Here is a 22,990-nt window from a genome sequence, read left to right as displayed (position 1 = left end):
AATCTAAAAAGAAACCTTTGGGCGGGTCCCTGCTGCATGCCTGCGCCTGTGTCTCCGTTGTGCCCTGTCCTGGACGGGTGCAGCACGATTGTCATCTGCAAAAGGGAAGAACTTAGGTGAAAGTTGCCGTGCCAAAAAGGAGAAGAGTTGGTTATTATCAATGAACTATCGAAATTCAAGAGAAACCAAGTAGAGTCAGGCTGGCCCTGATTACACGCGAGAAGCCCATGGTGTCATTTTATGAGGGTTCGAAAACCAATCTCATGTATATATGATGGAACGCCAGATTCGTCTAACCGTGTCCGTGGTCTTGACGACCTGCCATTTTTCTGGTTGGTGAGGCCGTCTTAGTTTGCGGCTGCTAGAGCCGCCGCATCCTCTTCCGTATGTAAAAAACGTTTGGTATTTCCGCTAACTGTGATGATGCCACGTGGACCGGGCATCTTGAGCTTGAGAAAAGCATAATGCGGTACTGCGTTAAAACGAGCGAAAGCCGCCCTTCCGAGTAGTGCTTGATAATCACTTCAGAATGGAGCGATGTGAAAAGTTAACATTTCGCTTCGGAAGTTATCAGGAGAACCGAATACCACCTCTAGTTGTAGAGAGCCCGTACAGCGGGCCTCTTGGCCTGGTATTACTCCCTTGAAGGTAGTATTACTGTGGCTTATTTGTGTCGGGTCTATCCCCATTTTGCGGACTGTGTCCTGATATATCAGATTTAGGTCACTGCCGCCGTCCATGAGGACCCATGTGAAATGGTACCCATTCACTATTGGGTCTAGCACCAAGGCCGTTAGTCCTTCGTGCCGCATATTTGTAACGTGATCCCAACAATCAAAAGTGATCGGGCATGCCAACCAGTGGTTGAACCTAGGGGTGACGGGCTCTATGGCGTGTGTGCATCGGAGTGCATGATTGCTTCTCCTCTTTGTCACATGGATTACGTTTACTGTTTTAACCTCGGGTAGGAACTTTTTCTGTCCTCCGGCGTTTGGTGTCTCTTCCCCTTTGTATTCGGCGTTTAGCTTACTGGCCTGCTTGAAGACCCAACATTCTCTGTGGGTATGATTTGTAGGTTTGTCTTGGGTGCCGTGAATCTGACAAAGTTTGTCAAGAATTTTGTTTAGGCCAGATTGTCCTTCTCTATTGCCTTTGAAAGGCTTTTTCCACTGACCTTGTCGGGAGCCCCTGAATCCGGCGTTACCGCCGTATTATCTGGGCTACCTTCTTTATTTCGACGCTTGTTTTTGTTGCGTCGTGGTTTACCATTGCCATCCCTGACTTCGGATGTGTTTGGGTGGCTGGTGCTGCTACGGGCCAACCAGTTGTCCTCGCCCGCACAAAAGCGGGTCATGAGGCTTGTTAGGGCTGCCATTGTTCTCGGTTTTTCTTGACCGAGGTGTCTGGCGAGCCATTCGTCTCGGACGTTGTGTTTAAAAGCTGTTAAAGCTTCGGCGTCCGGACAGTCGACGATTTGGTTCTTCTTGGTGAGGAACTTGTTCCAAAGCTTTCGGGCGGACTCTCCGGACTGTTGGATTATATGACTTAAATCGTCTGCATCCGGAGGTCGGACATAAGTCCCTTGAAAATTGGCCCGGAAAGCGTCCTTGAGCTCCTCCCAACTTCCAATTGAGTTTTCGGGGAGGCTTTTCAGCCAGTGCCTAGCTGGCCCTTTGAGCTTGAGGGGCAAGTATTTAATGGCATGGAGATCGTCTCCACGAGCCATATGAATATGGAGGATGAAGTCCTCTATCCAGATTCTAGGGTCTGTGGTTTCGTCATACGCCTCTATGTTCACTGGTTTGAATCCCTCTAGGAATTCGTGATCCAGCACCTCATCAGTGAAACATAAGGGGTGTGCGGCACCCTTGTATTGGGATGCGCCATGGTGTTTGGACGGTTGTAGTATTCGGCGTTGGTTGTGTACCGTAGCGCGCTTCCTAGATCCATAGATAGATCTGGTCGCGCCAGATTTTTGACGCAAGTTCTCACGTGAATCGTGTGTTGACTTATGCGTGACTTTGTTAGCCGTATCACTTTTCGGCTGTATGGGCTCTAAGGCCTCATCGTCGAATTCCGGTAATAGCTTGCGCTTTGGATAGCTATTTTGATGGTAACTTCCACCATACTTTGTTACTTTATTCCACTTGCTGTTGAGCGTATCTTGTGCAACCTTGAGCCTTTGTTTCTGTTTCTTCAGGCTCCTCGCTGTGGCAATAAGCCTTCTGTGGAGGTTTCTTGCTCCAAGTGCGTTTCCGGGATGAGGTGTGCATCTTCGTCCGGACTGTTTTCTTCCCTAGACGGCGATTGATGAGGCTTATCTTTGGTGTCATCGTGTTCGGACGTCGGATCCGTGCTATGTGTGCAGTTTGCATCTTGATCGTGTTCTGCCACCGGGGTGGTGCAATTGTCGTTTCTTCCAGAGTCACGTGGACTATTATTATCGCTATTTTTGCTATGGCGGGACTTAGAGCAGCACCGTTGACGTCGACGCTTGGGTTGCTTCTTGGAGGGGTCATCCTCCACTGTCTCGTCGCCATTGGGTTCTTTGGGGGTGTCCACCATGTATATATCGTATGATGAGGTGGCAGTCCAATGCCCCGAGGGCGGTGGATCCTGTTCGTCTCCGGCTTCGTCATCCATACCGTCGAAGTCTTCGGAGCCGAAGTCGAGCATGTTGGTTTAGTCGTCGACTGTGGCTACTAAGTGGGTGGTGGGTGGGCAGTGAATTTCTTCGGCGTCCGCATCCCATTCTAGCCGGACATAGTTCGGCCAAGGTTCTCTTGACAGGGAGAGAGACCTTAATGAATTTAGCACATCTCCGAAAGGTGAGTGCTGAAAGATATCCACGGAGGTGAACTCCATGATCGGCGCCCAGTCGGACTCGACGGGCGCGGATATGAGCGGCTCGGAGTCCGTGGCCGGAGATGAATCCAGTGGTTCGGTGACACGGCTCTCGTAAGGGGTGAAGTCAGTATCTGGCTCTATCGCCACTAAGAGTGCGGCCTCCATGGTGGGGTCCATCCCTCCGCTCTCGGATGGCACGACTTGCTCCGGATTGATGGACGGAGTAGTTGCGGATGCGATCTCCCGAACATTGTCCGACGACAGAGTTACGTCATGCTCGTCACGACTATACGAAGCGTCCGACATGGGCCCGAATCCGTCGAAGATCAAGTCTCCGCGGATGTCGGCCGTGTAGTTCAAGTTTCCAAATCTGACCTGATGGCCAGGGGCGTAGCTCTCAATCTGCTCCAGATGGCCAAGCGAATTGGCCCGCAGTGCAAAGCCGCCGAATATGAAGATCTGTCCGAGAAGGAAAGCCTCACCCTAGACCGCATCGCTAGCGATGATCGAAGGAGCCATCAAGCCTTATGGTGACGACACAGTGGAACTCTCAATGAAAGCACCAATGCCGGTGTCAAAACCGGTGGATCTCGGGTAAGGGGTCCCGAACTGTGCGTCTAAGGCAGATGGTAACAGGAGGCAGGGGACATGATGTTTACCCAGGTTCGGGCCCTCTTGATGGAGGTAAAACCCTATGTCCTACTTGATTATTCTTGATGATATGAGTATTACAAGAGTTGATCTACCACGAGATCAGAGAGGCTAAACCCTAGAAGCTAGCCTATGGTATGATTGTATCTTGTCCTACGGACTAAAACCCTACGGTTTATATAGGCACCGGAGGGGGCTAGGGTTACACAAGGTCGGTTACAAAGGAGGAGATATACATATCCGTATTGCCTAGCTTGCCTTCCACGCCAAGTAGAGTCTCATCCGGACACGGGACGAAGTCTTCAATCTCGTATCTTCATAGTCCAACAGTCCGTCCAAAGGATATAGTCTGGCTGTCCGGAGACCCCCTAATCCAGGACTCCCTCGGTGATTTTACAGCGCACTTGCATCACACACGGTTAAGCCAGTACCACTACCCTTTGCACATGCTTGCGCAGTCATGGTGATTTTATAGTGCACTTGCATCGCACACGGTTGAGCCAGTACCTCCACCTTCGCTCGCGCTTGCACAATTGTCATGATTCACAACGCACTTGCATTGCACACGGTTAAGATATTATCCCCATGTCCGTTCAGCGTCATCAGAGTCTTTGCAGCAAAAAAACGTTAGAGAGGGTCAGAAGGCAGCCACACCAGCATGTGGCCCAAATATATATGAGTGAAAAGGGTGCTTTGTCATGTTCAAAATTCCAATGCACAACTTTGACCGCACAGGCCCACGGTTGGGCGCGTCGTCGAAGATCGATGAGAGGGGCCATAAGTCAAGAACCACCTGGAAGTGGCCAAATATATGTAGGAATATTGGGTGTGATGTTTAAAACTTTAAATACACAATGCATAACTTTGGTGGCACCTGCCTCGCAAACTCGGAAGCACCCTTGGATATATCTATAATGACATAATGTCGTAGCTCTAGCTAGGATGCTTGGCCCATCACCTCCCACTTCATGTCAGTGGGGCGGATGCACGTAATGATACTTTGGTCATACATGCATGTCGCCATGACCTACCATAAGACGCACCAATGAATCTATCATTTGGTCAAACGACAACTATTGTTGTCGATAAACTGCTTGGACTAATAGATTGAACCATGATAAAAATCGCACGAGAGGGACCACAAAACCAGCACCTCTTGCATGCAGCCCAAAATGATGTACGTTGGGAAATTTAGATGCGGTACCTACCTCTCGATACAGACAACAACCATGAAGGCAAGGTAGTTAAGGACGAGATACGCAGGGTACGATGTAGGTTGAACCCAGCAATCTGAGCATGTGGGAGGGAAGCCTGACAACGCATGAGCTCGAGCTTTGGTCGAGTGGCATGTGATGGTGAACGGCCCTAACTAGAACTAGGAGGAATCCATTCATGTCCAACACATACCCCTCGTTATCGGTCAAAGGGATGATATATATACACTCGGGGAGCCCACAGATATGCGTGTTGTCACAAAAAACTGCACAAAGGGAGACGTGGTCGATCAGAAGACCCCGTATAGACTACATGCGGCCTGAAAATATGTATGGGTGTGGTGGTGTGTGATGTGTTTAAATCCCGAATGCACAACTTCGATGGGCGACCAACTACATTAGAAACCGAACACGGTACCCGACTCCAAGCCTGGTTCAATACGTACGATGTTGGTGTCCCAACTTCGAGGGGGGGCGTCCCACGCATGCACTAAAACTTTATTTGGTCTAGCATGGCACACATCTATACCCCTATATAGTGTGCAAATAACTTTTAAAGTTGGTCGTTGGATGAATCCAATCCGACGGTACATAGATGGAAAATCCGAGCACTACTGGCCGTTGGATATCATCTACATTCCACCAGATTCTGCCACATGTACAATCTAGAAGACTCCATGGTTGAACTTAAGCACAATGCGCAAACCTCAAAACACAAGAACTTCTCCTTTGTTCTAGAATCTTCCATACCTTAATTGCCCAAACTTTTTTTCTAAATGAAATTGTCACTACTTGTTTTTACTTTATGCTTTACAATGCACAATTCCACGAATCTTAAAATAGTTTTTTATATAACTATTTGATTTTGAATGAGATGAACTATAATAATTAAATGAACATCTACATCATGCATATATGACTCAAAGCTTACATGGTATAGTGTGGTATTTATTCATAATTTGGTTACCAAATCTCATGCGTGCAATGCACGTGTACCTTACTAGCATCAATAGGAAACCATCATGCGACCTGAAAAAGGTTTATATAATCCCCATGACAGGTCAAGTCAATCATTCTTTAATTTTTTAGAGCAAAAAATAACCAATAAAAACATAGGATATCATCTACATTCCACCGGATTCTGCCACATGTGCAATCTAGAAGACTCCATGGTTGAACTTAAGCATAATGCACAAACCTCAAAACACAAGCACTTCTCCTTTGTTCTAGAATCTTCCATATCTTAATTTCCCAAACTACTTTTTCTAAATGAAATTGTCACTACTTGTTTTTACTTTATGGTTTACAATGCACAATTCCATGAATCTTAAAATAGTTTTTTATAAAACTAATTGATTTTGAATGAGATGAACTATAATGATTAAACGAACATCTACATCATGCATATATGACTCAAAGCTTACACGCTATAGTGTGGTATTTATTCATAATTTGGTTACCAAATCGCATGCGTGCAATGCACGTGTACCTTACTAGTATCAATAGGAAACCATCATGCGACCTGAAAAAGGTTTATATAATCTCCATGATAGGTCAAGTCAATAATTCTTTCATTTTTTAGAGCAAAAAATAACCAATAAAAACATAGTCTACAAATTAGCAAAACAAGGATCCCAAGGTTTATATAATTGCCATGATAGGTCACTATAGAGATATATTATATCTCTGTAATGACCGTGTCATGGCATTTAAATGAAGCTTGAGATATGTAACTTCCCACCGGGTCACCCATCCTTGGACTACTCCAGCCCAAGCATGCTTAACTTCTGCGTTCTATTCGACTAGGCTAGCAGATGGGAAGCCCCTTGCTGATAGGAGTTGCCTCCTTGCCGTTAAGGCGCTTCAAGCTGGTCACCCTATGGGACCTACTCCCTCCTATCACACACATTTGTGCTTTTAGAAACCGTGTGCGATATTTACATGGCTAGTGTGTCGCTGCTAGCCTTCAATGAGCACTGACACTGGTAGCAGGAAAATGATGGGAGAAGAGGCAGGAAACTGATGAGAGGAGTGGCGGGAAACGGTAGTCTGTTTAGAAAACATAGTAGAGAAGGAAGGGTGAGCTAGCATGATGCGTGTGCACAGTGCTTACCCATGTACTTCATGTGTTGTCGAAAGGGCTGAGGGTTGCCGTTTGATCTGGGAGCATCCAATGGTGCACACGTATGATCCGTGGGGTTTGGGTTCTGGCCAATCAGAACGCACGACTCAGATTGCACGCACAGCAGGGGGGAGGGGGCATCGGCCATGGTTTGCTAGGCACATGACTTTTGTGAGTGAACCGTGTGCTATTTGAAAACATTTCATGAGAAGAATCTTGGTTTTTAAATCCCCGTAAATCCAACCTGGCATAGTGTCACGACATGGCACATATATGTCGAGGAATTTTTTTCGTCCATTTTGGCGCAAGTTTATTATAAGCCTCTTACAAACTGGAGCTTCTATCAAAGAAGCCTCATGGTTCCGATAGGGAAATGTGTACCCCTTGTGGGAGAAACGTAATCACTGCCTCTTTTCGCCTTGTATTTTCTTCTACGGGCAACATGGAACAATAGGATATCCATGCTGAAATTTAAACTTATCCAGGGTTCGTTTGGCCTTTTCATACACTAATTGAGTTTCCTAGGCATTTAATGTCCATAATTCAAATCCGAACTTCAAATACATGCTCCAATTCACCAAAATGTCTAGAAACTTTATACATGTGTCCTTGGGTGCATGTTTAGGTCCCATGACAGGAATGGGAACGAATTACAACCGTACCGGCGTCCTGGCTCATCCTCAAACATTTGGAATCTCGGTTTTTAAATCCTCGTAAATCCTAAACTTACTAGAAAGTCATCAAAGGTGGCATGGTGTCACGTCATGGCACATATATGTCATGGTAAAAACATTGTCCAATTTGGGCCAAACTTTATTATAAACCTCTTACAAACTGGAGCTTCTCTCAAAGAAGCATTGTGGTTCTGATAGGGAAACGTGTTCCCCTTGTGCGAGAAACGTAATCACTACCTCTTTTCGCCTTGTATTTTCTTCTACGGGCAATATGGAATGACATGATATCCGTGCTGAAATTTAAACTTATTCAGGGTTCGTTTGGCCTTTTTATACACTAATTGAGTTTCCTAGGCATTTACTGTCCATAATTCAAACCAGAACTACAAAATACATGCTCCGGTTCACCAAATTGGATAGAAAAATTATACATCTGTCCTTGGGCGCTTGTTTAGCTCCCATGCCAGGAATGGGAACGAATTACAACTGTACTGGCATCCTGGCTCATCCTCAAACATTTCGAATCTCGGTTTTTAAATCCCCATAAATCCAAAACTCACCAAAAAGTCATCAAAGGTGGCATGGTGTCACGTCATGGCACATATATGTCGTGGTAAAAACATTGCCAATTTGGGCCAAGCTTTAATTATTACAAACCTCTTACAAACCGGAGCCTGTCGCAAGAACCCTCATGGTTTCGATAGGGAAATGTATCCCCTTGTGGGCCAAACGATAATCACTCCCTCTTCTAGCCTCGTATTTTCTTCTACACGCAACACATAACAACAGGAGATTCCTGCTAAACTTTGAAATTATTTAGGGTTCTTTTGACCTTTTTAATTCATTAATTGAGTTTTCTAGGCATTTAATGTCCATAATTCAAATCCGAACTACAAATACATGCTCTAGTGCACCAAAATGGCTAGAAAAAACATATATGGGTCCTTGGGGTGCATGTTTAGGTCCCATGGAACGAATGGGAATGAATTCAAATGTCTTGCCATCCTGGCTTGGCCACGAACATTGCGAATCTCAGTTTTTAAAGCTCTGTAAATCCAAAACTCACCAGGAAATCATGAAACTTGGCATGGTGTCACTACATGGTACATATAATTGTCCAATTTGGGCGAAGCTATATTACAAGCCTCTTACAAACCCAAGCCTGTCGCAACCCTCGTGGTTTCGGTAGGGAAACATGCCCCTCTTGTGGGCGAAACGATAATCGCTGCCTCTTCTCGCCTTGAACTTTGTTTTCTACTAGCAACATAGAATAACAGGAGTGTCGTGCTGAAATTTGAAATTGTTCAGGGTTCGTTTGGCCATTGTATACACTAATTAAGTTTTCTAGGCATTTAATGTAGTGCATAATTCAAATTTGAACTACAAGCACATGCTCCAATGAAGAAAAATGGGTGGGAAATCGTACATGTGTCATTGGGTGCATGTTTAGGTCTGATTTAAGGAATGGGAATGAATTACAAACTTCTCGTCGTCCTGAAACATTGAGAATCTCGGTTTTTAAATCCCAGTAAATCAAAAACTCACCCAAAAACATGAAACTTGGCATGGTTTCATGACATGGCACATATATGCCGTGGTAAAAAATCGTCCAGATTGTGACAAGGCGCACACATTAATTGCCAACGAGTCCTTTTTGAAACAAATAGTTGACACATTAATATCACAAACGGTTGTATTATACGAATCGTGTCAAAATTTAACTAGACTCGGTGGCGTGCGTGCAGCTGTTTGATTTGACGGGACGAGCGCGAGAAGTCCGCCATGTAGGCTCGACAAGACGCGTGCGAGTAGTCCGCCGCGCAGGCTCGATAGGACGCGTGCATCCTGTCCACCTCGCAGGCTCGACGGGACACGTGCGAGCAGCAAGGCTGCACATGCTCACTGGGAAGTGAGCTCTTTGACCTCCATGCACCAGCCGTTGCCCGCCTCGCTCACAACTTCTCCATTAATGGGTTAATTAAAGCACCTGGATGGAGGGTGTTTGATTGTGATCCCATGGCAGCATTTGTTTTGTTCATGTTTTCAACTCGTATACCAGCCTAATTTCAATTACCACATAGGGCAACGGATAATATGACCACAAATAAAATGCCAACGGATAATACGATGACCAATTCATAGTCAGCAGATAATAATTGTCTTACATATTCCGGATAATTTAACATGCCACATGCGGCAAAGCCTAAAAGACACAGGGGCAAGAGGAGAAGGAAATTGCACACAACGATCTGGGTCGCTACTTTCTCTACTCGTCGATGGATCATCCAGCGACGACATCCTCCGGCTCCTTCAATTCCTCATGACTTTTCTTGAAAGCAGCCATGGATGCCTCTACCTCCTGCTCGCGCTTGATCCGGAGCTTCCTCAAGTCACCCATTAGTTCCTCGACGACCGCTGTCAGTGTCATCCCCGAGGCACTGCTCTGCTCATGCAGCGTCTTCCAGTCGGCGGCCTCCTCCTCCTTCTCAGCGGGCGCCTTGAGGAGCTTCGCATTGTCAACCATGAGTTGCTCAACGAGGCCGGTCGCCTTGTCAACCGAGGCATCGCTGATCTTGAGCAGCTTCATCAAGCTATCGGCTAGCTCGTGCTGCTTAATGACGCCAGCGAGAATGTCATCGTCGCCGGCCAAGGACTTCAGGAACGCCAGCTTGTCGCGATGGCCAACACCATGAGTGCGCTTCTGAGAGCCCTCGCGTGCCCGTGAGAGCTCATTCGAGGGCTCCGCGGCATGCCGGGACATCTCTGCTGCGGCTGCGGCCTCGCGGCGGGACCTGTCTAGTGTTTCTGTGGCCTTGGTCTTTGCTGCCTAGTTATACGTCCACCCGAAACTCCTCCTACCAGTCATGGTGGAACGACTTGATAGGAAAGACCAGTTTTGTGGGTGATGAGGAGAGGAACTGTGAAGTAATTTTCGAGTGGGTAGTTTTTATAGCCCGGTGCTAAGTGAGAACACATATTAGTTTGATAGGTGTGAATAGATTTGCAATTACTTATTGCGTTGTAATCTGCAATGTGACGAGAAACAAGGTAAAAATTTATTGATGGCATGTAGAAGGTTGACTACGTGGTTGCTCGCCGTTGAGGCGGCCGCGGCGCGCTCTGCTCGCGTCCATCCGCGTGTTTTGCTTGCCATTGAGGTGGCCACTGCGCGCTCCGCTCCGGCGTCCCTGTGTGCTCTGCTCGCCGTTGAGGAAAATTTACAATGGCAACGGTTAATAATTCTTAATAATTGTCTTACATATTCAAGATAATTTAAAATGCCACATGAGGCAAGGCCCAGAACACTCGGGAACTACATATGCATACAATTATAATAAAATATAGGCTAAAAGGCTGAGCTGGCGGCCTTCCGACGACGGTCTTCTCGGACTCCATGATCAGCATAGCTCCCTTGCGGCCGTTCACTCCAAGTGTCCTGACCCGCCTCCGCCTACGGAGCTGCTGGTGCCGGGAGGCTCTTGGGGCTGCTGGGCCTCTTACAGAAGAGCTTGACAGCGTGCAATCACACGCATGATATCTCCACAGAACCGCTCCATTTCCATGTCTCTGGCTTGGTAGCAAATTCCGTCCATCACCTGCATCCTCAAGATATCATGTTGGCGATGTTCTACTTCGTCGGGCACGTCAACTCCACAATGGATGCGCTCGAGCCTGGCCACTGATACCTCTTGAGCACTGCGTTGGTTTTCCCTTGAAGAGGAAAGGGTGATGCAGCAAAGTAGCATAAGTATTTCCCTCAGTTTGGAGAACCAAGGTATCAATCCCTCGTACCTACACAAATGAATAAGAACCTCGCAACCAATGCGATAAAGGGGTTGTCAATCCCTTCACGGTCACTTACGAGAGTGAGATCTGATAGAGATAATAATAATAATAAGATAAATATTTTTGGTATTTTTATGATATAGATTGAAAGTAAAGATTGCAAAATAAAATAGATTGGAAACTTATATGATAAAAGATAGACCCGGGGGCCATAGGTTTCACTAGTGGCTTCTCTCAAGATAGCATAAGTATTACAGTGGGTGAACAAATTACTGTCGAGTAATTGATAGAAAAGTGCATAATTATGAGAATATCTAGGCATGATCATGTATATAGGCATCATGTCCATGACAAGTAGACTGACTCCTGCCTGCATCTACTACTATTACTCCACACATCGACTGCTATCCAACATGCATCTAGAGTATTAAGTTCATAAGAACAGAGTAACGCATTAGGTAAGATGACATGATGTAGAGGGATAAACTCAAGCAATATGATATAAACCCCATCTTTTTATCCTCGATGACAACAATACAATACGTGTTGTTTCCCTTTCTATCACCGGGATCGAGCACCGCAAGATTGAACCCAAAGCTAAGCACTTCTCCCATTGCAAGAAATATCAATCTAGTAGGCCAAACCAAACTGATAATTCGAAGAGACTTGCAAAGATAACCAATCATACATAAAAGAATTCAGAGAAGAATCAAATATTGTTCATAGATAGACTTGATCATAAACCCACAATTCATCGAATCTCGACGAACACACCGCAAAAAGAGTTACATCAACTAGATCTCCAAGAATATCAAGGAGAACTTTGTATTGAGATCCAAAGAGAGAGAATAAGCCATCTAGCTAACAACTATGGACCCGAAGGTCTGAGGTAAACTACTCACACATCATCGGAGGGGCCATGGAGTTGATGTAGAGGCCCTCCGTGATCGATGCCCCCTCCGACGGAGCTCCGGAAAAGGCCCCAAGATGGAATCTCTTGGGTACAGAAGGTCGCGGCAGTGGAAATAGGGTTTCGTGGTGCCCCGAATGTTTTCAGGGTATATGAGTATATATAGGAGGAATAAGTAGGTCGGTGGAGCCACGAGGGGAAGGGCGCGCCCCCTGCCTCATGGCCTCCTCGTTGGTTGCTTGACGTCCACTCCAAGTCCTTTGGATCATGTTTGTTCCAAAAATCACGCTCCTGGGATATTCTGTTTGTAGTCCGTTTGATATTCCATTTCTGCCAAACACTGAAATAGGCAAAAAACAACAATTTGCACTGGGCCTTGGGTTAATAGGTTAGTCCCAAAAATAATATAAAAGTGTATAAATAAGCCCATTAAACATCCAAAACAGAATATATAATAGCATGGAACAATAAACAATTATAGATACGTTGGAGACCTATCAAGCATCCCCAAGGTTAATTCCTGCTCGCGCTCGAGTAGGTAAATGATAAAAAACAGAATTTTTGATGTGGAATGCTTTCTAGCATATTCTTCAATGTAATTTTCTTTATTGTGTCATGAATGTTTTGATCCAAAAGATTCAAGATAAAAGTTTAATGTTGACATAAAAATAATAATACTTCAAGCATGCTAACCAAGCAATTATGTCTTATCAAAATAACATAGCCAAAGAAAGATTATCCCTACAAAATCATATAGTTTGGCCATGCTTCATTTTCGTCACACAAAATGCTCTCATCATGCACAACCCCGATGACAAGCCAAGAAATTGTTTCATACTTAGCCTTTTCAAACTCTTTCAACTTTTACGCAATATATGAGCGCGAGCCATGGACATAGCACTATGGGTGGAATAGGATATAATGATTGAGGTTGTGTGAGAAGACAAAAAGGAGAAAGTCTCACATTGACGCGGCTAATCAATGGGCTATGGAGATGCCCACCGATTGATGTCAATTGAAGGAGTAGGGGTTGCCATGCAACGGATGCACTAGAGCTATAAATATATGAAAGCTCATCAAAGAAACTAAGTGGGTCTACATCCAACTTGCTTGCTCACGAAGACCTAGGGCATTTGAAGAAGCCCATCATTGCATTATACAAGCCAAGTTCTATAATGAAATATTCCCACTAGTATATGGAAGTGACAAAATAAGAGACTCTCTATTATGAAGATCATGGTGCTACTTTGAAGCACAAGTGTGGAAAAAGGATAGTAACATTGTCCCTTCTCTCTTTTTCTCTCATTTTTTGGGCCTTTTTTTTCTTGGCCTCTTTTTTTATTCGTCCGGAGTCTCATCCCGACTTGTGGGGGAATCATAGTCTCCATCATCCTTTGCTCACGTGGGACAATGCTCTAATGATGATCATCACACTTTTATTTACTTACAACTCAAGAATTACAATTCGATACTTAGAACAAAATATGACTCTATGTGAATGCCTCCAGCAGTGTACCGGGATATGCGATGAATCAAGAGTGACATGTTTGAAAAATTAAGCATGGTGGCTTTGCCACAAATACGATGTCAACTACATGATCATGCAAGGCAATATGACAATGATGATGCGTGTCATAATAAACGGAACGGTGGAAAGTTGCATGGCAATATATCTCGGAATGGCTATGGAAATGCCATAATAGGTAGGTATGGTGGCTGTTTTGAGGAAGATATAAGGAGGCTTATGTGTGATAGAGCGTATCATATCACGGGGTTTGGATGCACTGGCGAAGTTTGCACCAATTCTCAAGGTGAGAAAGGCCAATGCACGGTACCAAAGAGGCTAGCAATGATGGAAGAGTGAGAGTGCGTATAATCCATGGACTCAACATTAGTCATAAAGAACTCACATACTTATTGCAAAAATCTACAAGTCATCAAAATCAAGCACTACACGCATGCTCCTAGGGGGGTAGATTGTTAGGAAAAGACCATCGCTCGTCCCCGACCGCCACTCATAAGGAAAGCAATCAAAGAACACCTCATGCTTCAAATTTGTCACACAATTGTTTACCATACATGCATGCTACGGGACATGGAACCTTCAACACAATTATTTCTCAATTTCACAATTACTCAACTAGCACACCTCTAATATTACCAACTTTATATCTCAAAACAACTATCAAGTATCAAACTTTTCTTAGTATTTAATGCACTTTCAAGTTTTTATCTTGGATGCCTATCATATCAGGACTAATTTATAACCAAAGCAAATTACCATGATGTTCTAAAGGAGTCTCAAAGTAATATAAGTGAAGCATGAGAGATCAATAATTTCTATAAAATAAAACCACTATCGTGCTCTAAAAGATATAAGTGAAGCACTAGAGCAAAATTATCTAACTCAAAAGATATAAGTGAAGCACATAGAGTATTCTAATGAATTCCGATTCATGTGTGTATCTCTCAAAAGGTGTGTTCATCAAGGATGATTGTGGTAAAATAAAAAAACAAATAATCAAATCATACAAGACGCTCCAAGCAAAACACATATCATGTGGTGAATAAAAATATAGCTCCAAGTAAAGTTACCGATGGATGAAGATGAAAGAGGGGATGCCTTCCGGGGCATCCCCAAGCTTAGACTTTTGGTTTTCCTTCGATTTTACCTTGGGGTTCCTTGGGAATCCCCAAGCTTAGGATCTTGCCACTCCTTGTTCCATAACCCATCAAATCTTTACCCAAAACTTGAAAACTTCGCAACACAAAACTTAACAGAAAATCTCGTGAGCTCCGTTAGCGAAAGAAAACAAAACACCACTTCAAGGTACTGTAATTAACTCATTCTTTATTTATATTGGTGTTGAACCTACTGTATTCCAATTTCCTATGGTTCATAAACTCCATTGCTAGCCATAAATTCATCAAAATAAGCAAACAACACACGAAAAACAGAATCTGCCGAAAACAGAACAGTCTGTAGTAATCTGAAGGTTTTGAATACTTCTGGAACCCCAAAAATTATAAAATAAATTTCTTGACGTGAGGAATTTATCTATTAATCATCTTCAAAAAGAATTAACTAAATAGCACTTTCCAGTAAAATATGGCAGCAAATCTCGTGAGCGCTAAAGTTTCTGTTTTTACAGCAAGATCGCAAGGACTTTCCCCAAGTCTTCCCAAAGGTTCTACTTGGAAAAAACACTAATTAAAATCATAAAACCACATATAAACAGAGGCTAGATGAATTATTTATTACTAAACAGAATCAAAAAGCAAGAAACAAAAATAAAATTGGGTTGCCTCCCAACAAGCGCTATCGTTTAACGCCCCTAGCTAGGCATAAAAGCAAGGATAGATCTAGGTATTACCATTTTTGGCATTCAATTCTTCAAAAGAACACTTATAACCCTTAGGAGTTTCCTTCTTTCTATTAATGACTAAACTCCTAGGCAAGAAATCAAGAAAATCATTTGTAGCAAAAGGTTCCTAAATGATAGCGAGAAAGTTGGGCTGAACACTTATGGATTTGAGATCCGCATTTTCCTTACTAGAAGTTTCACCCTTATTTTTAGGAACATACATTAATTTGGCAACTTTGGTGGTAGGAGGATTTGAAGTATTCCTTACGGCAGAAAAAGTGGACCCTAAGTTGGTAATAATACCCTCAAGTTTATCAATTCTAGTGGAATCTTGGTCTATTTTTTCATTAACCATGGGTTCTTTTTCTTTAAAACTTTTCAGAGTAACTCCATCCTTAGATCCATATTGGGTAATTTGGTTGTGGATCTTTTTATCCAAATTCTCAATCAATTCCACAGTAGCAACTTTATTTTCAATAATTTCGAGCCTTTCCATAACATATTCCAAAGTTAACATAGTTCCATTAACCAAGAGAGGTGGTGTGCCAAACAAATCTATCATAGCATCGTAAGAATCAAAAGTATGGCTACCCAAGAAATTTCCTCCGGTAATGGTATCAAGAATATATCTATTCCAAGGAGTGATGCCTACATAAAAATTGCGAAGAAGAACGGAAGTACATTGCTTCCTAGTAGATCTATTTTGCGCATTGCAAATTCTATACCAAGCATATTTTAGGTTTTCTCCCTCCCTTTGTTTAAAATTAAGGACTTCATTCTCAGGAGATAAAGGAGTGGATAAAAGACTAGCCATAACGATGAACGGGATACAAGAGGCAAGCGAAATAAAAAAGCGAACGGAAAAAGAGGGCGAATAAAACGGCAAGGGTGAAGTGGGGGAGAGGAAAACGAGAGGCAAATGGCAAACAATGTAATGCGAGGGATTAGAGTTTGTGATGGGTAGTTGGTATGTCTTGACTTGTGCGTAGACTCCCCGGCAATGGCGCCAAAAATCGTTCTTGCTACCTCTTGAGCACTGCGTTGGTTTTCCCTTGAAGAGGAAATGGTGATGCAGCAAAGTAGCGTAAGTATTTCCCTCAGTTTTGAGGACCAATGTATCAATCCAGTAGGAGGCCACACGCAAGTCCCTCGTACCTACACAAACAAATACGAACCTTGCAACCAATGCAATAAAGGGGTTGTCAATCCCTTCATGGTCACCTATGAGAGTGAGATCTGATAGAGATAATAATAATAAGATAAGTATTTTTGGTATTTTTATGGTATAGATTGAAAGTAAAGATTGCAAAATAAAATATATTGGAAACTTATATGATAAAAGATAGACCCGAGGGCCATAGGTTTCACTAGTGGCTTCTCTCAAGATAGCATAAGTATTACAGTGGGTGAACAAATTACTGTCGAGCAATTGATAGAAAAGTGCATAATTATGAGAATATCTAGGCATGATCATGTATATAGGCATCACGTCCATGAGAAGTAGACCGACTCCTACCTGCATCTACTACTATTACTCCACACATCGACCGCTATCCAGCATGCATCTAGAGTATTGAGTTCATAAGAACAGAGTAACGCATTAGGTAAGATGACATGATGTAGAGGGATAAACTCAAGCAATATGATATAAACCCCATCTTTTTATCCTCGATGGCAACAATACAATACGTGTCGTTTCCCTTTCTGTCACTGGGATCGAGCACCGCAAGATTGAACCCAAAGCTAAGCACTTCTCCCATTGCAAGAAAGATCAATCTAGTAGGCCAAACCAAGCTGATAATTCGAAGAGACTTGCAAAGATAACCAATCATACATAAAAGAATTCAGAGATGAATCAAATATTGTTCATAGATAGACTTGATCATAAACCCATAATTCATCGGATCTCGACAAACACACCGGAAAAAGAGTTACATCGAATAGATCTCCAAGTAGATCGAGGAGAACTTTGTAGTGAGATCCAAAGAGAGAGAAGAAACCATCTAGCTAATAACTATGGACCCGAAGGTCTGAGGTAAACTACTCACACATCATGGGAGGGGCCATGGAGTTGATGTAGAGGCCCTCCATGATCGATGCCCCCTCCGGTGGAGCTCCGGAAAAGGCCCCAAGATGGGATCTCTTGGGTACAGAAGGTTGCGGCGGTGGAAATAGGGTTTCATGGCGCCCCCATATTTTTTCAGGGTATATGAGTATATATAGGAGGAAGAAGTAGGTCGGTGGAGCCACGAGGGGCCCACGAGGGGGAGGGTGCGCCCAGGGGGGTAGGCGCGCCCCCTGCCTCATGGCCTCCTTGTTGATTGCTTGACATCCACTCCAAGTCCTCTGGATCACGTTTGTTCCAAAAATCACGCTCCCAAAGGTTCCATTCCGTTTGAACTCCGTTTGATATTCCTTTTCTATGAAACACTGAAATAGGCAAAAAAACAGCAATTTGCACTGGGCTTTGGGCTAATAGGTTAGTCCCAAAAACAATATAAAAGTGTATAAATAAGCCCATTAAACATCCAAAACATAATATATAATAGCATGGAACAATCAAAAATTATAGATATGTTGTAGACGTATCAGCCACCACATCATCGGGATCAAGGTTGACATGGCCGCCGCGGGCAATGATGAAGTCGCAGGCTTCCTGTCTCTTGACTGAATCACAGAGGTCCTCTGCCCATTCCTTGCGGGGCATCAGGCTCTGGATGAGCACTGGTGATGATGGCTCTTCGAGTGGGTCGTCGATCATGCCGCCGAGCAGCTCTGGATCTTTTGCACGATGGACGGCAAACTGCTCATCACACCTCTTCTACAATATGTCAATTGTGCGCCCAAGGACTGTCACGCCAATATCGCAGCCGATGGGCATGGTGCCTGCACCGGCTGATGAAGCTCTTGCTCGATGACATGCTCCGGCTCGTTCTCCTCGCCGAGGATGTAACGCAGGTAGGCGTCGACGTTGAAGCTTTGGTCGTTGCTTGGCATGCTTGGAATAACTAATGGTAGATGGGAGAGGACTAGATGTGCGCAGAGTGTCGCGACGGTGCGTTGCCGCCTGGGTTATGCAGCAAGCCATTAGCTGGTGGCGGGATACCAATGAGGGAAGAGGCGTGGATTTTACAACTCAACCATGTGGAGCGCGGGAAGCATTCGATGGAGCGCGAGAAGCATTCGGTGAAGCGCGGGAAGACTAAGTGGAGCACACACACAACCCGAATACCGTCTATGGTGCCACGTGTTATTTATCGCACACACTACAAAAAAATACACTTCCGTGATGATACGTGTTTGTTACAGTAGGTCACGTTTTCTGTCATGCATGTACATCCATGGCAATTTGATGACAGAATCAAGATAGGCATACCTGTGCTATCGTAGAAGTGTTCCATGACATTACCAAAATTATCATCACGGAAGTGTCCACTTTCATGGAAGTGCCTTCATCAAGGGTGACCGACACGTGGCATCCACCGTAACGGGTCGCCGTTAAGCTATCGGGTCTGGTTTTGGATCCGATAACCCTCTAACAGCTTGGACGGATGAGGATTTTCCACGTGTAAAATTCTCATTGGCTAGAGGAAACACGTGTTGGCTCACCGTTGGGACAGATGTCATCCATTCATTGGATAGGAGGCGCCTATGATATGTCGACACATGGCACGACCCAACAGAGGCACATTCCGGTCAAAAGGTAACGGGCCAGCCCACGGAAAGCCTGTTAATGGCATGCTCGTATATAGCCCATTTACGACCCACTAACTCATGGCCCATTACGGTCTATTGGAATTAAGCCTAGTAGCTTCATCTGGCCCGTCAAATATGATTCTAGTCCATTGTAACTTCTGGCCCATGTTGTCACAGCCCTAGAGCTTGCTTGTAACTAGTGGCATTGCATCCATGCATCATGTCTAAATTTCTTTAAATTTGAATTGGGGAATTGGAGAGCCTCAGAAACCATTTAAGAAAAATGATGATCAACATTAAAAATTGATTTAAATGTTTCCAAGGAAATGTTCCTTTTCAGCTTTGAAAAATATTGGCAATAAAAAAATGCAAACCAATATTTTTGGAGTGACTGAAACATTTATTTTGGGCCTTTGAATTAATTCAATAACTATTTGCATTGGATATATATTTGATATATAAATAATATATGTCCAATAATACTGGAACATTTTATGTGGATTGGTATATTTTAGTTCTAGCCACATAACTATTTTCAGGATTTTATAAAATGGTTTAGTATTTTACTAAACTAAAACAACACAGAACAAAATAAAAAAAAACAGAAATAGGAAAAGCAGAGAGGAGAGAAACCCTACCTGGCGCTCACCTCTCAGCCCACCTGGCCCAATTCCAGCGGCCCAGCCCACCGAACCGCCACCGTCTCCCACCTCCCGCCAGAAGGACGCGAGGCGTGTGGCCACCGCACGCTGGCACGCGCCGAGCCACCTCCTGCTTGCCGCTCTCCTTCCCCGACGCTCTGGACGCCTCCCCCGAGCGCCACGCACCCCCCTGACCCCTCTCTCCCTCGCCCGTGGCCTCTCCCCTTCCCTGGCTCTCTCCCGAGCGGAGCTCGTCGCCGCCGCTCGCCGTAGCCACGCCTACCGTGCTCCCCTCGCCTCCCCGTGTCGCCAGAAAGCTCCGCCACCATCCATTACACCTCCTAGAGCAAGCCCCGAGCGCCGGACGCCCCAAGACGACCGCCTCGACTCCGTCTTCAAGCTTCGGTCGCCGGCGATCGCCCTCGATGATTCGTCATCCTCAGCACGCCCCCGGCTACCCCGAGCATCGCTTCGTGATCTACGTGAGCCCTGCCGTCTTTCCCCTCTCTTCTCGCTGCGGAACGCACCCTCTAGCCGCCCTAATCACCGGAGCCGATTGCTCCTCGCCGCCGGCCATGGCGCCGCCGTGGCCAGGGCCACCCCAGCTGGCGCACGAGCATGTTACCAAGTTCGCCGCCCTCCCAGGAGCCCGCAGCGCCCTTCCGTTTCCCCTCTAGTGCACGGCAGTGCCGTGTTCGACCTCGGCCGAACTCCGGCGGCCACCTAGGTCGTCGCCGGTGCCGATTCCGGCCACCCCGACCCCAGCTAACTCCACCAAGAGCTTCGGCTCGTCCCCAACTCCACCTAGATGCCCTCCGCGGCCCATTTGGTCGTCGGAGTGGCCAAAACCACTCTCGCCGCCGCGTCGGGCTCGTCGGCGGCTAAACGCCGGTGTAGCCGACGTTGACCTTGACCACGGGTGGGCCCTGGTTGACTTTCCTGAGTCAATGACAGGTGGGGCCCAGCCCTATTAACTATTTAGGGTTAGTTTAAATTAATTTTAGTTTAACTAATTACACTGACACACGGGACCCGCTGTCAGGTTTGACCCGGACCGTGTCCCGTTGACCCGCTGATGTCACACTGACGTCAGGCTGACGCAGTAATTGATTTTCTGGATTTATTTTAATTCAGAAAATTTCAGAAAATACCCCAAACTTCTAAAAATCATATAAATTCAACCGTAGCTCAGAATGAAATAATTTATATATGAAAAATGATCAGAAAAATATGAAGAATCTGTTTATACCATTTTCATGCATGTTTGAACAATGTTTGTCCTCTGTTTTGGACAAAACAAATAAAGGGCACTTAAATAACCATATATGGAGTTGGAATTTGAATCATGTATTCAAACCAACTTCATTTAAATCATAGCTAGGTGCATTAGCCCAAAACACATTCATATTGCCATGTCATAGCATGCATCATATTGTGCATTGCATTGATCATGTTTCTTCTATGTTTGCCGGTGTTGTTCCCCCTCGATAGATGTTGTATCGACGATGTGATCGTTGACACTGATGAAGACTCAATGCTATCTTCAGAAGTGCCAGGCAAGCAAAACCCCGTTGTTCATTCCGATACAATCCTACTCTCTCGCCCTGCTCTCTTTTACTGCATTAGAACAACAACGAGTCATTTGTTACTTGCTGCGGTAGCTGAACCCCTTTATCCTCTGCATGACCTGTCATTGCCACAGTAAATAGATGAAACCCACTAGTATGAGTAGGAGTTGCTTGAGCCCTGTTGTGCCTACTCATTCATGTATGTTTGTCATGCCTGCTATTGCTTAGAGTTGAGTCAGGTCTGATTCATCGGGAATGAATCAGAGGTGTGTGAACATGTCCTACTGTGTGTGAGCTAAATGTGTGAACACGATTTGGTAAAGGTATCGGTGAGAGGCCATGTAGGAGTACATGGTGGGTTGTCTCATTGAAGCCGCCCTTAGGAACTGAGTTCTGTGTTTGTGATCCATGATTCAGCTACTACCATGCATTGGGCCCTGAAATATGACCCCACTCGACTTCTTATTCACCCTTGTCCTCTGTCCAGGAGTTGCAAGTAGTTTCTGGTGTTTGTAGTATGCTGGAGGCCGTGGACAGCGCTGACCGTAGGGGTGGGCTGTGATGCGGTAGGCACGTGGCCGGGTGTACCGGATACCCGTTATGTATCTCGGGAACCCCGCACACATCGTTTGGGGCTATGAGCGAAACTCCGGCCGAATCTCCTCATGGATGGAACCCGAATAGGCGATAAACCTGGACTAGAGACTTGAGTGATTAGGTAGGTCGTGGTCTACACCCACGTCGGCTTTCGCTTGAAGTCTGCCAAGCACATGTCGTGTGCAGACGCTAAGTGGTGGAAACATGTATGAAGAAGTACACCCCTGCAGTTAACATCATCTATTCGAATAGCCGTGTCCGCGGTAAAGGACTTCTGGGTTGCTTATATCAGTTCATAGACAAGTGAAAGTGGATACTTTAAAATACGCAAGATAAGCGTGAGTGCTATGGATGGCGTTCTCGTAGGGAGACGGGAGCGGTTCCATAGTGGTGTATTGGTTGGTGAATATGTGGACTCGTGTGCGCCTCCTCAAAAGAGTTGCTTGCAGTCGTAGTTTAGGATAGCCACCGAGTCAAAGCTGGCTTGCTGCAGTTAAACCCCACCATCCCCTTTGTTGATAATGATGCATATGTAGTTAGTTCTGATGTAAGTCTTGCTGGGTACATTTGTACTCACGTTTGCCTATTTTATGTTTTTGCAGAGAGACTTCGGTCTCGCTAGTAGTTCCGCGTGGACTTCGACGTTTAGCTTGTTACCTTAGCTATGATCTTGTGCCTCGGCTGGATTTGGTAGATAGTCAAACTTCTCAGCCTTTTCATTTATAGATGTCTGTACTCAGACATGATAGCTTCCGCTTGTGTTCTGACTTGTATGCTCTGAATGTTGGGTCGTAGGACCCCTGTTTGTAATATCTCGCTCCTTGGAGCCTAATGAATAAATACTTGAGTTGTAGAGTCATGTTGTGATGCCATGTTGTATTTGCACATATCGAGCATATTGTGTGTATGTTATTGAAAT

The sequence above is a fragment of the Triticum aestivum genome, chromosome 2A (genome assembly GCF_018294505.1).
Source record: "Triticum aestivum cultivar Chinese Spring chromosome 2A, IWGSC CS RefSeq v2.1, whole genome shotgun sequence".
NCBI classification, from domain to species: domain Eukaryota; kingdom Viridiplantae; phylum Streptophyta; class Magnoliopsida; order Poales; family Poaceae; genus Triticum; species Triticum aestivum.
Note: the sequence above shows the minus strand (reverse complement) of the source record.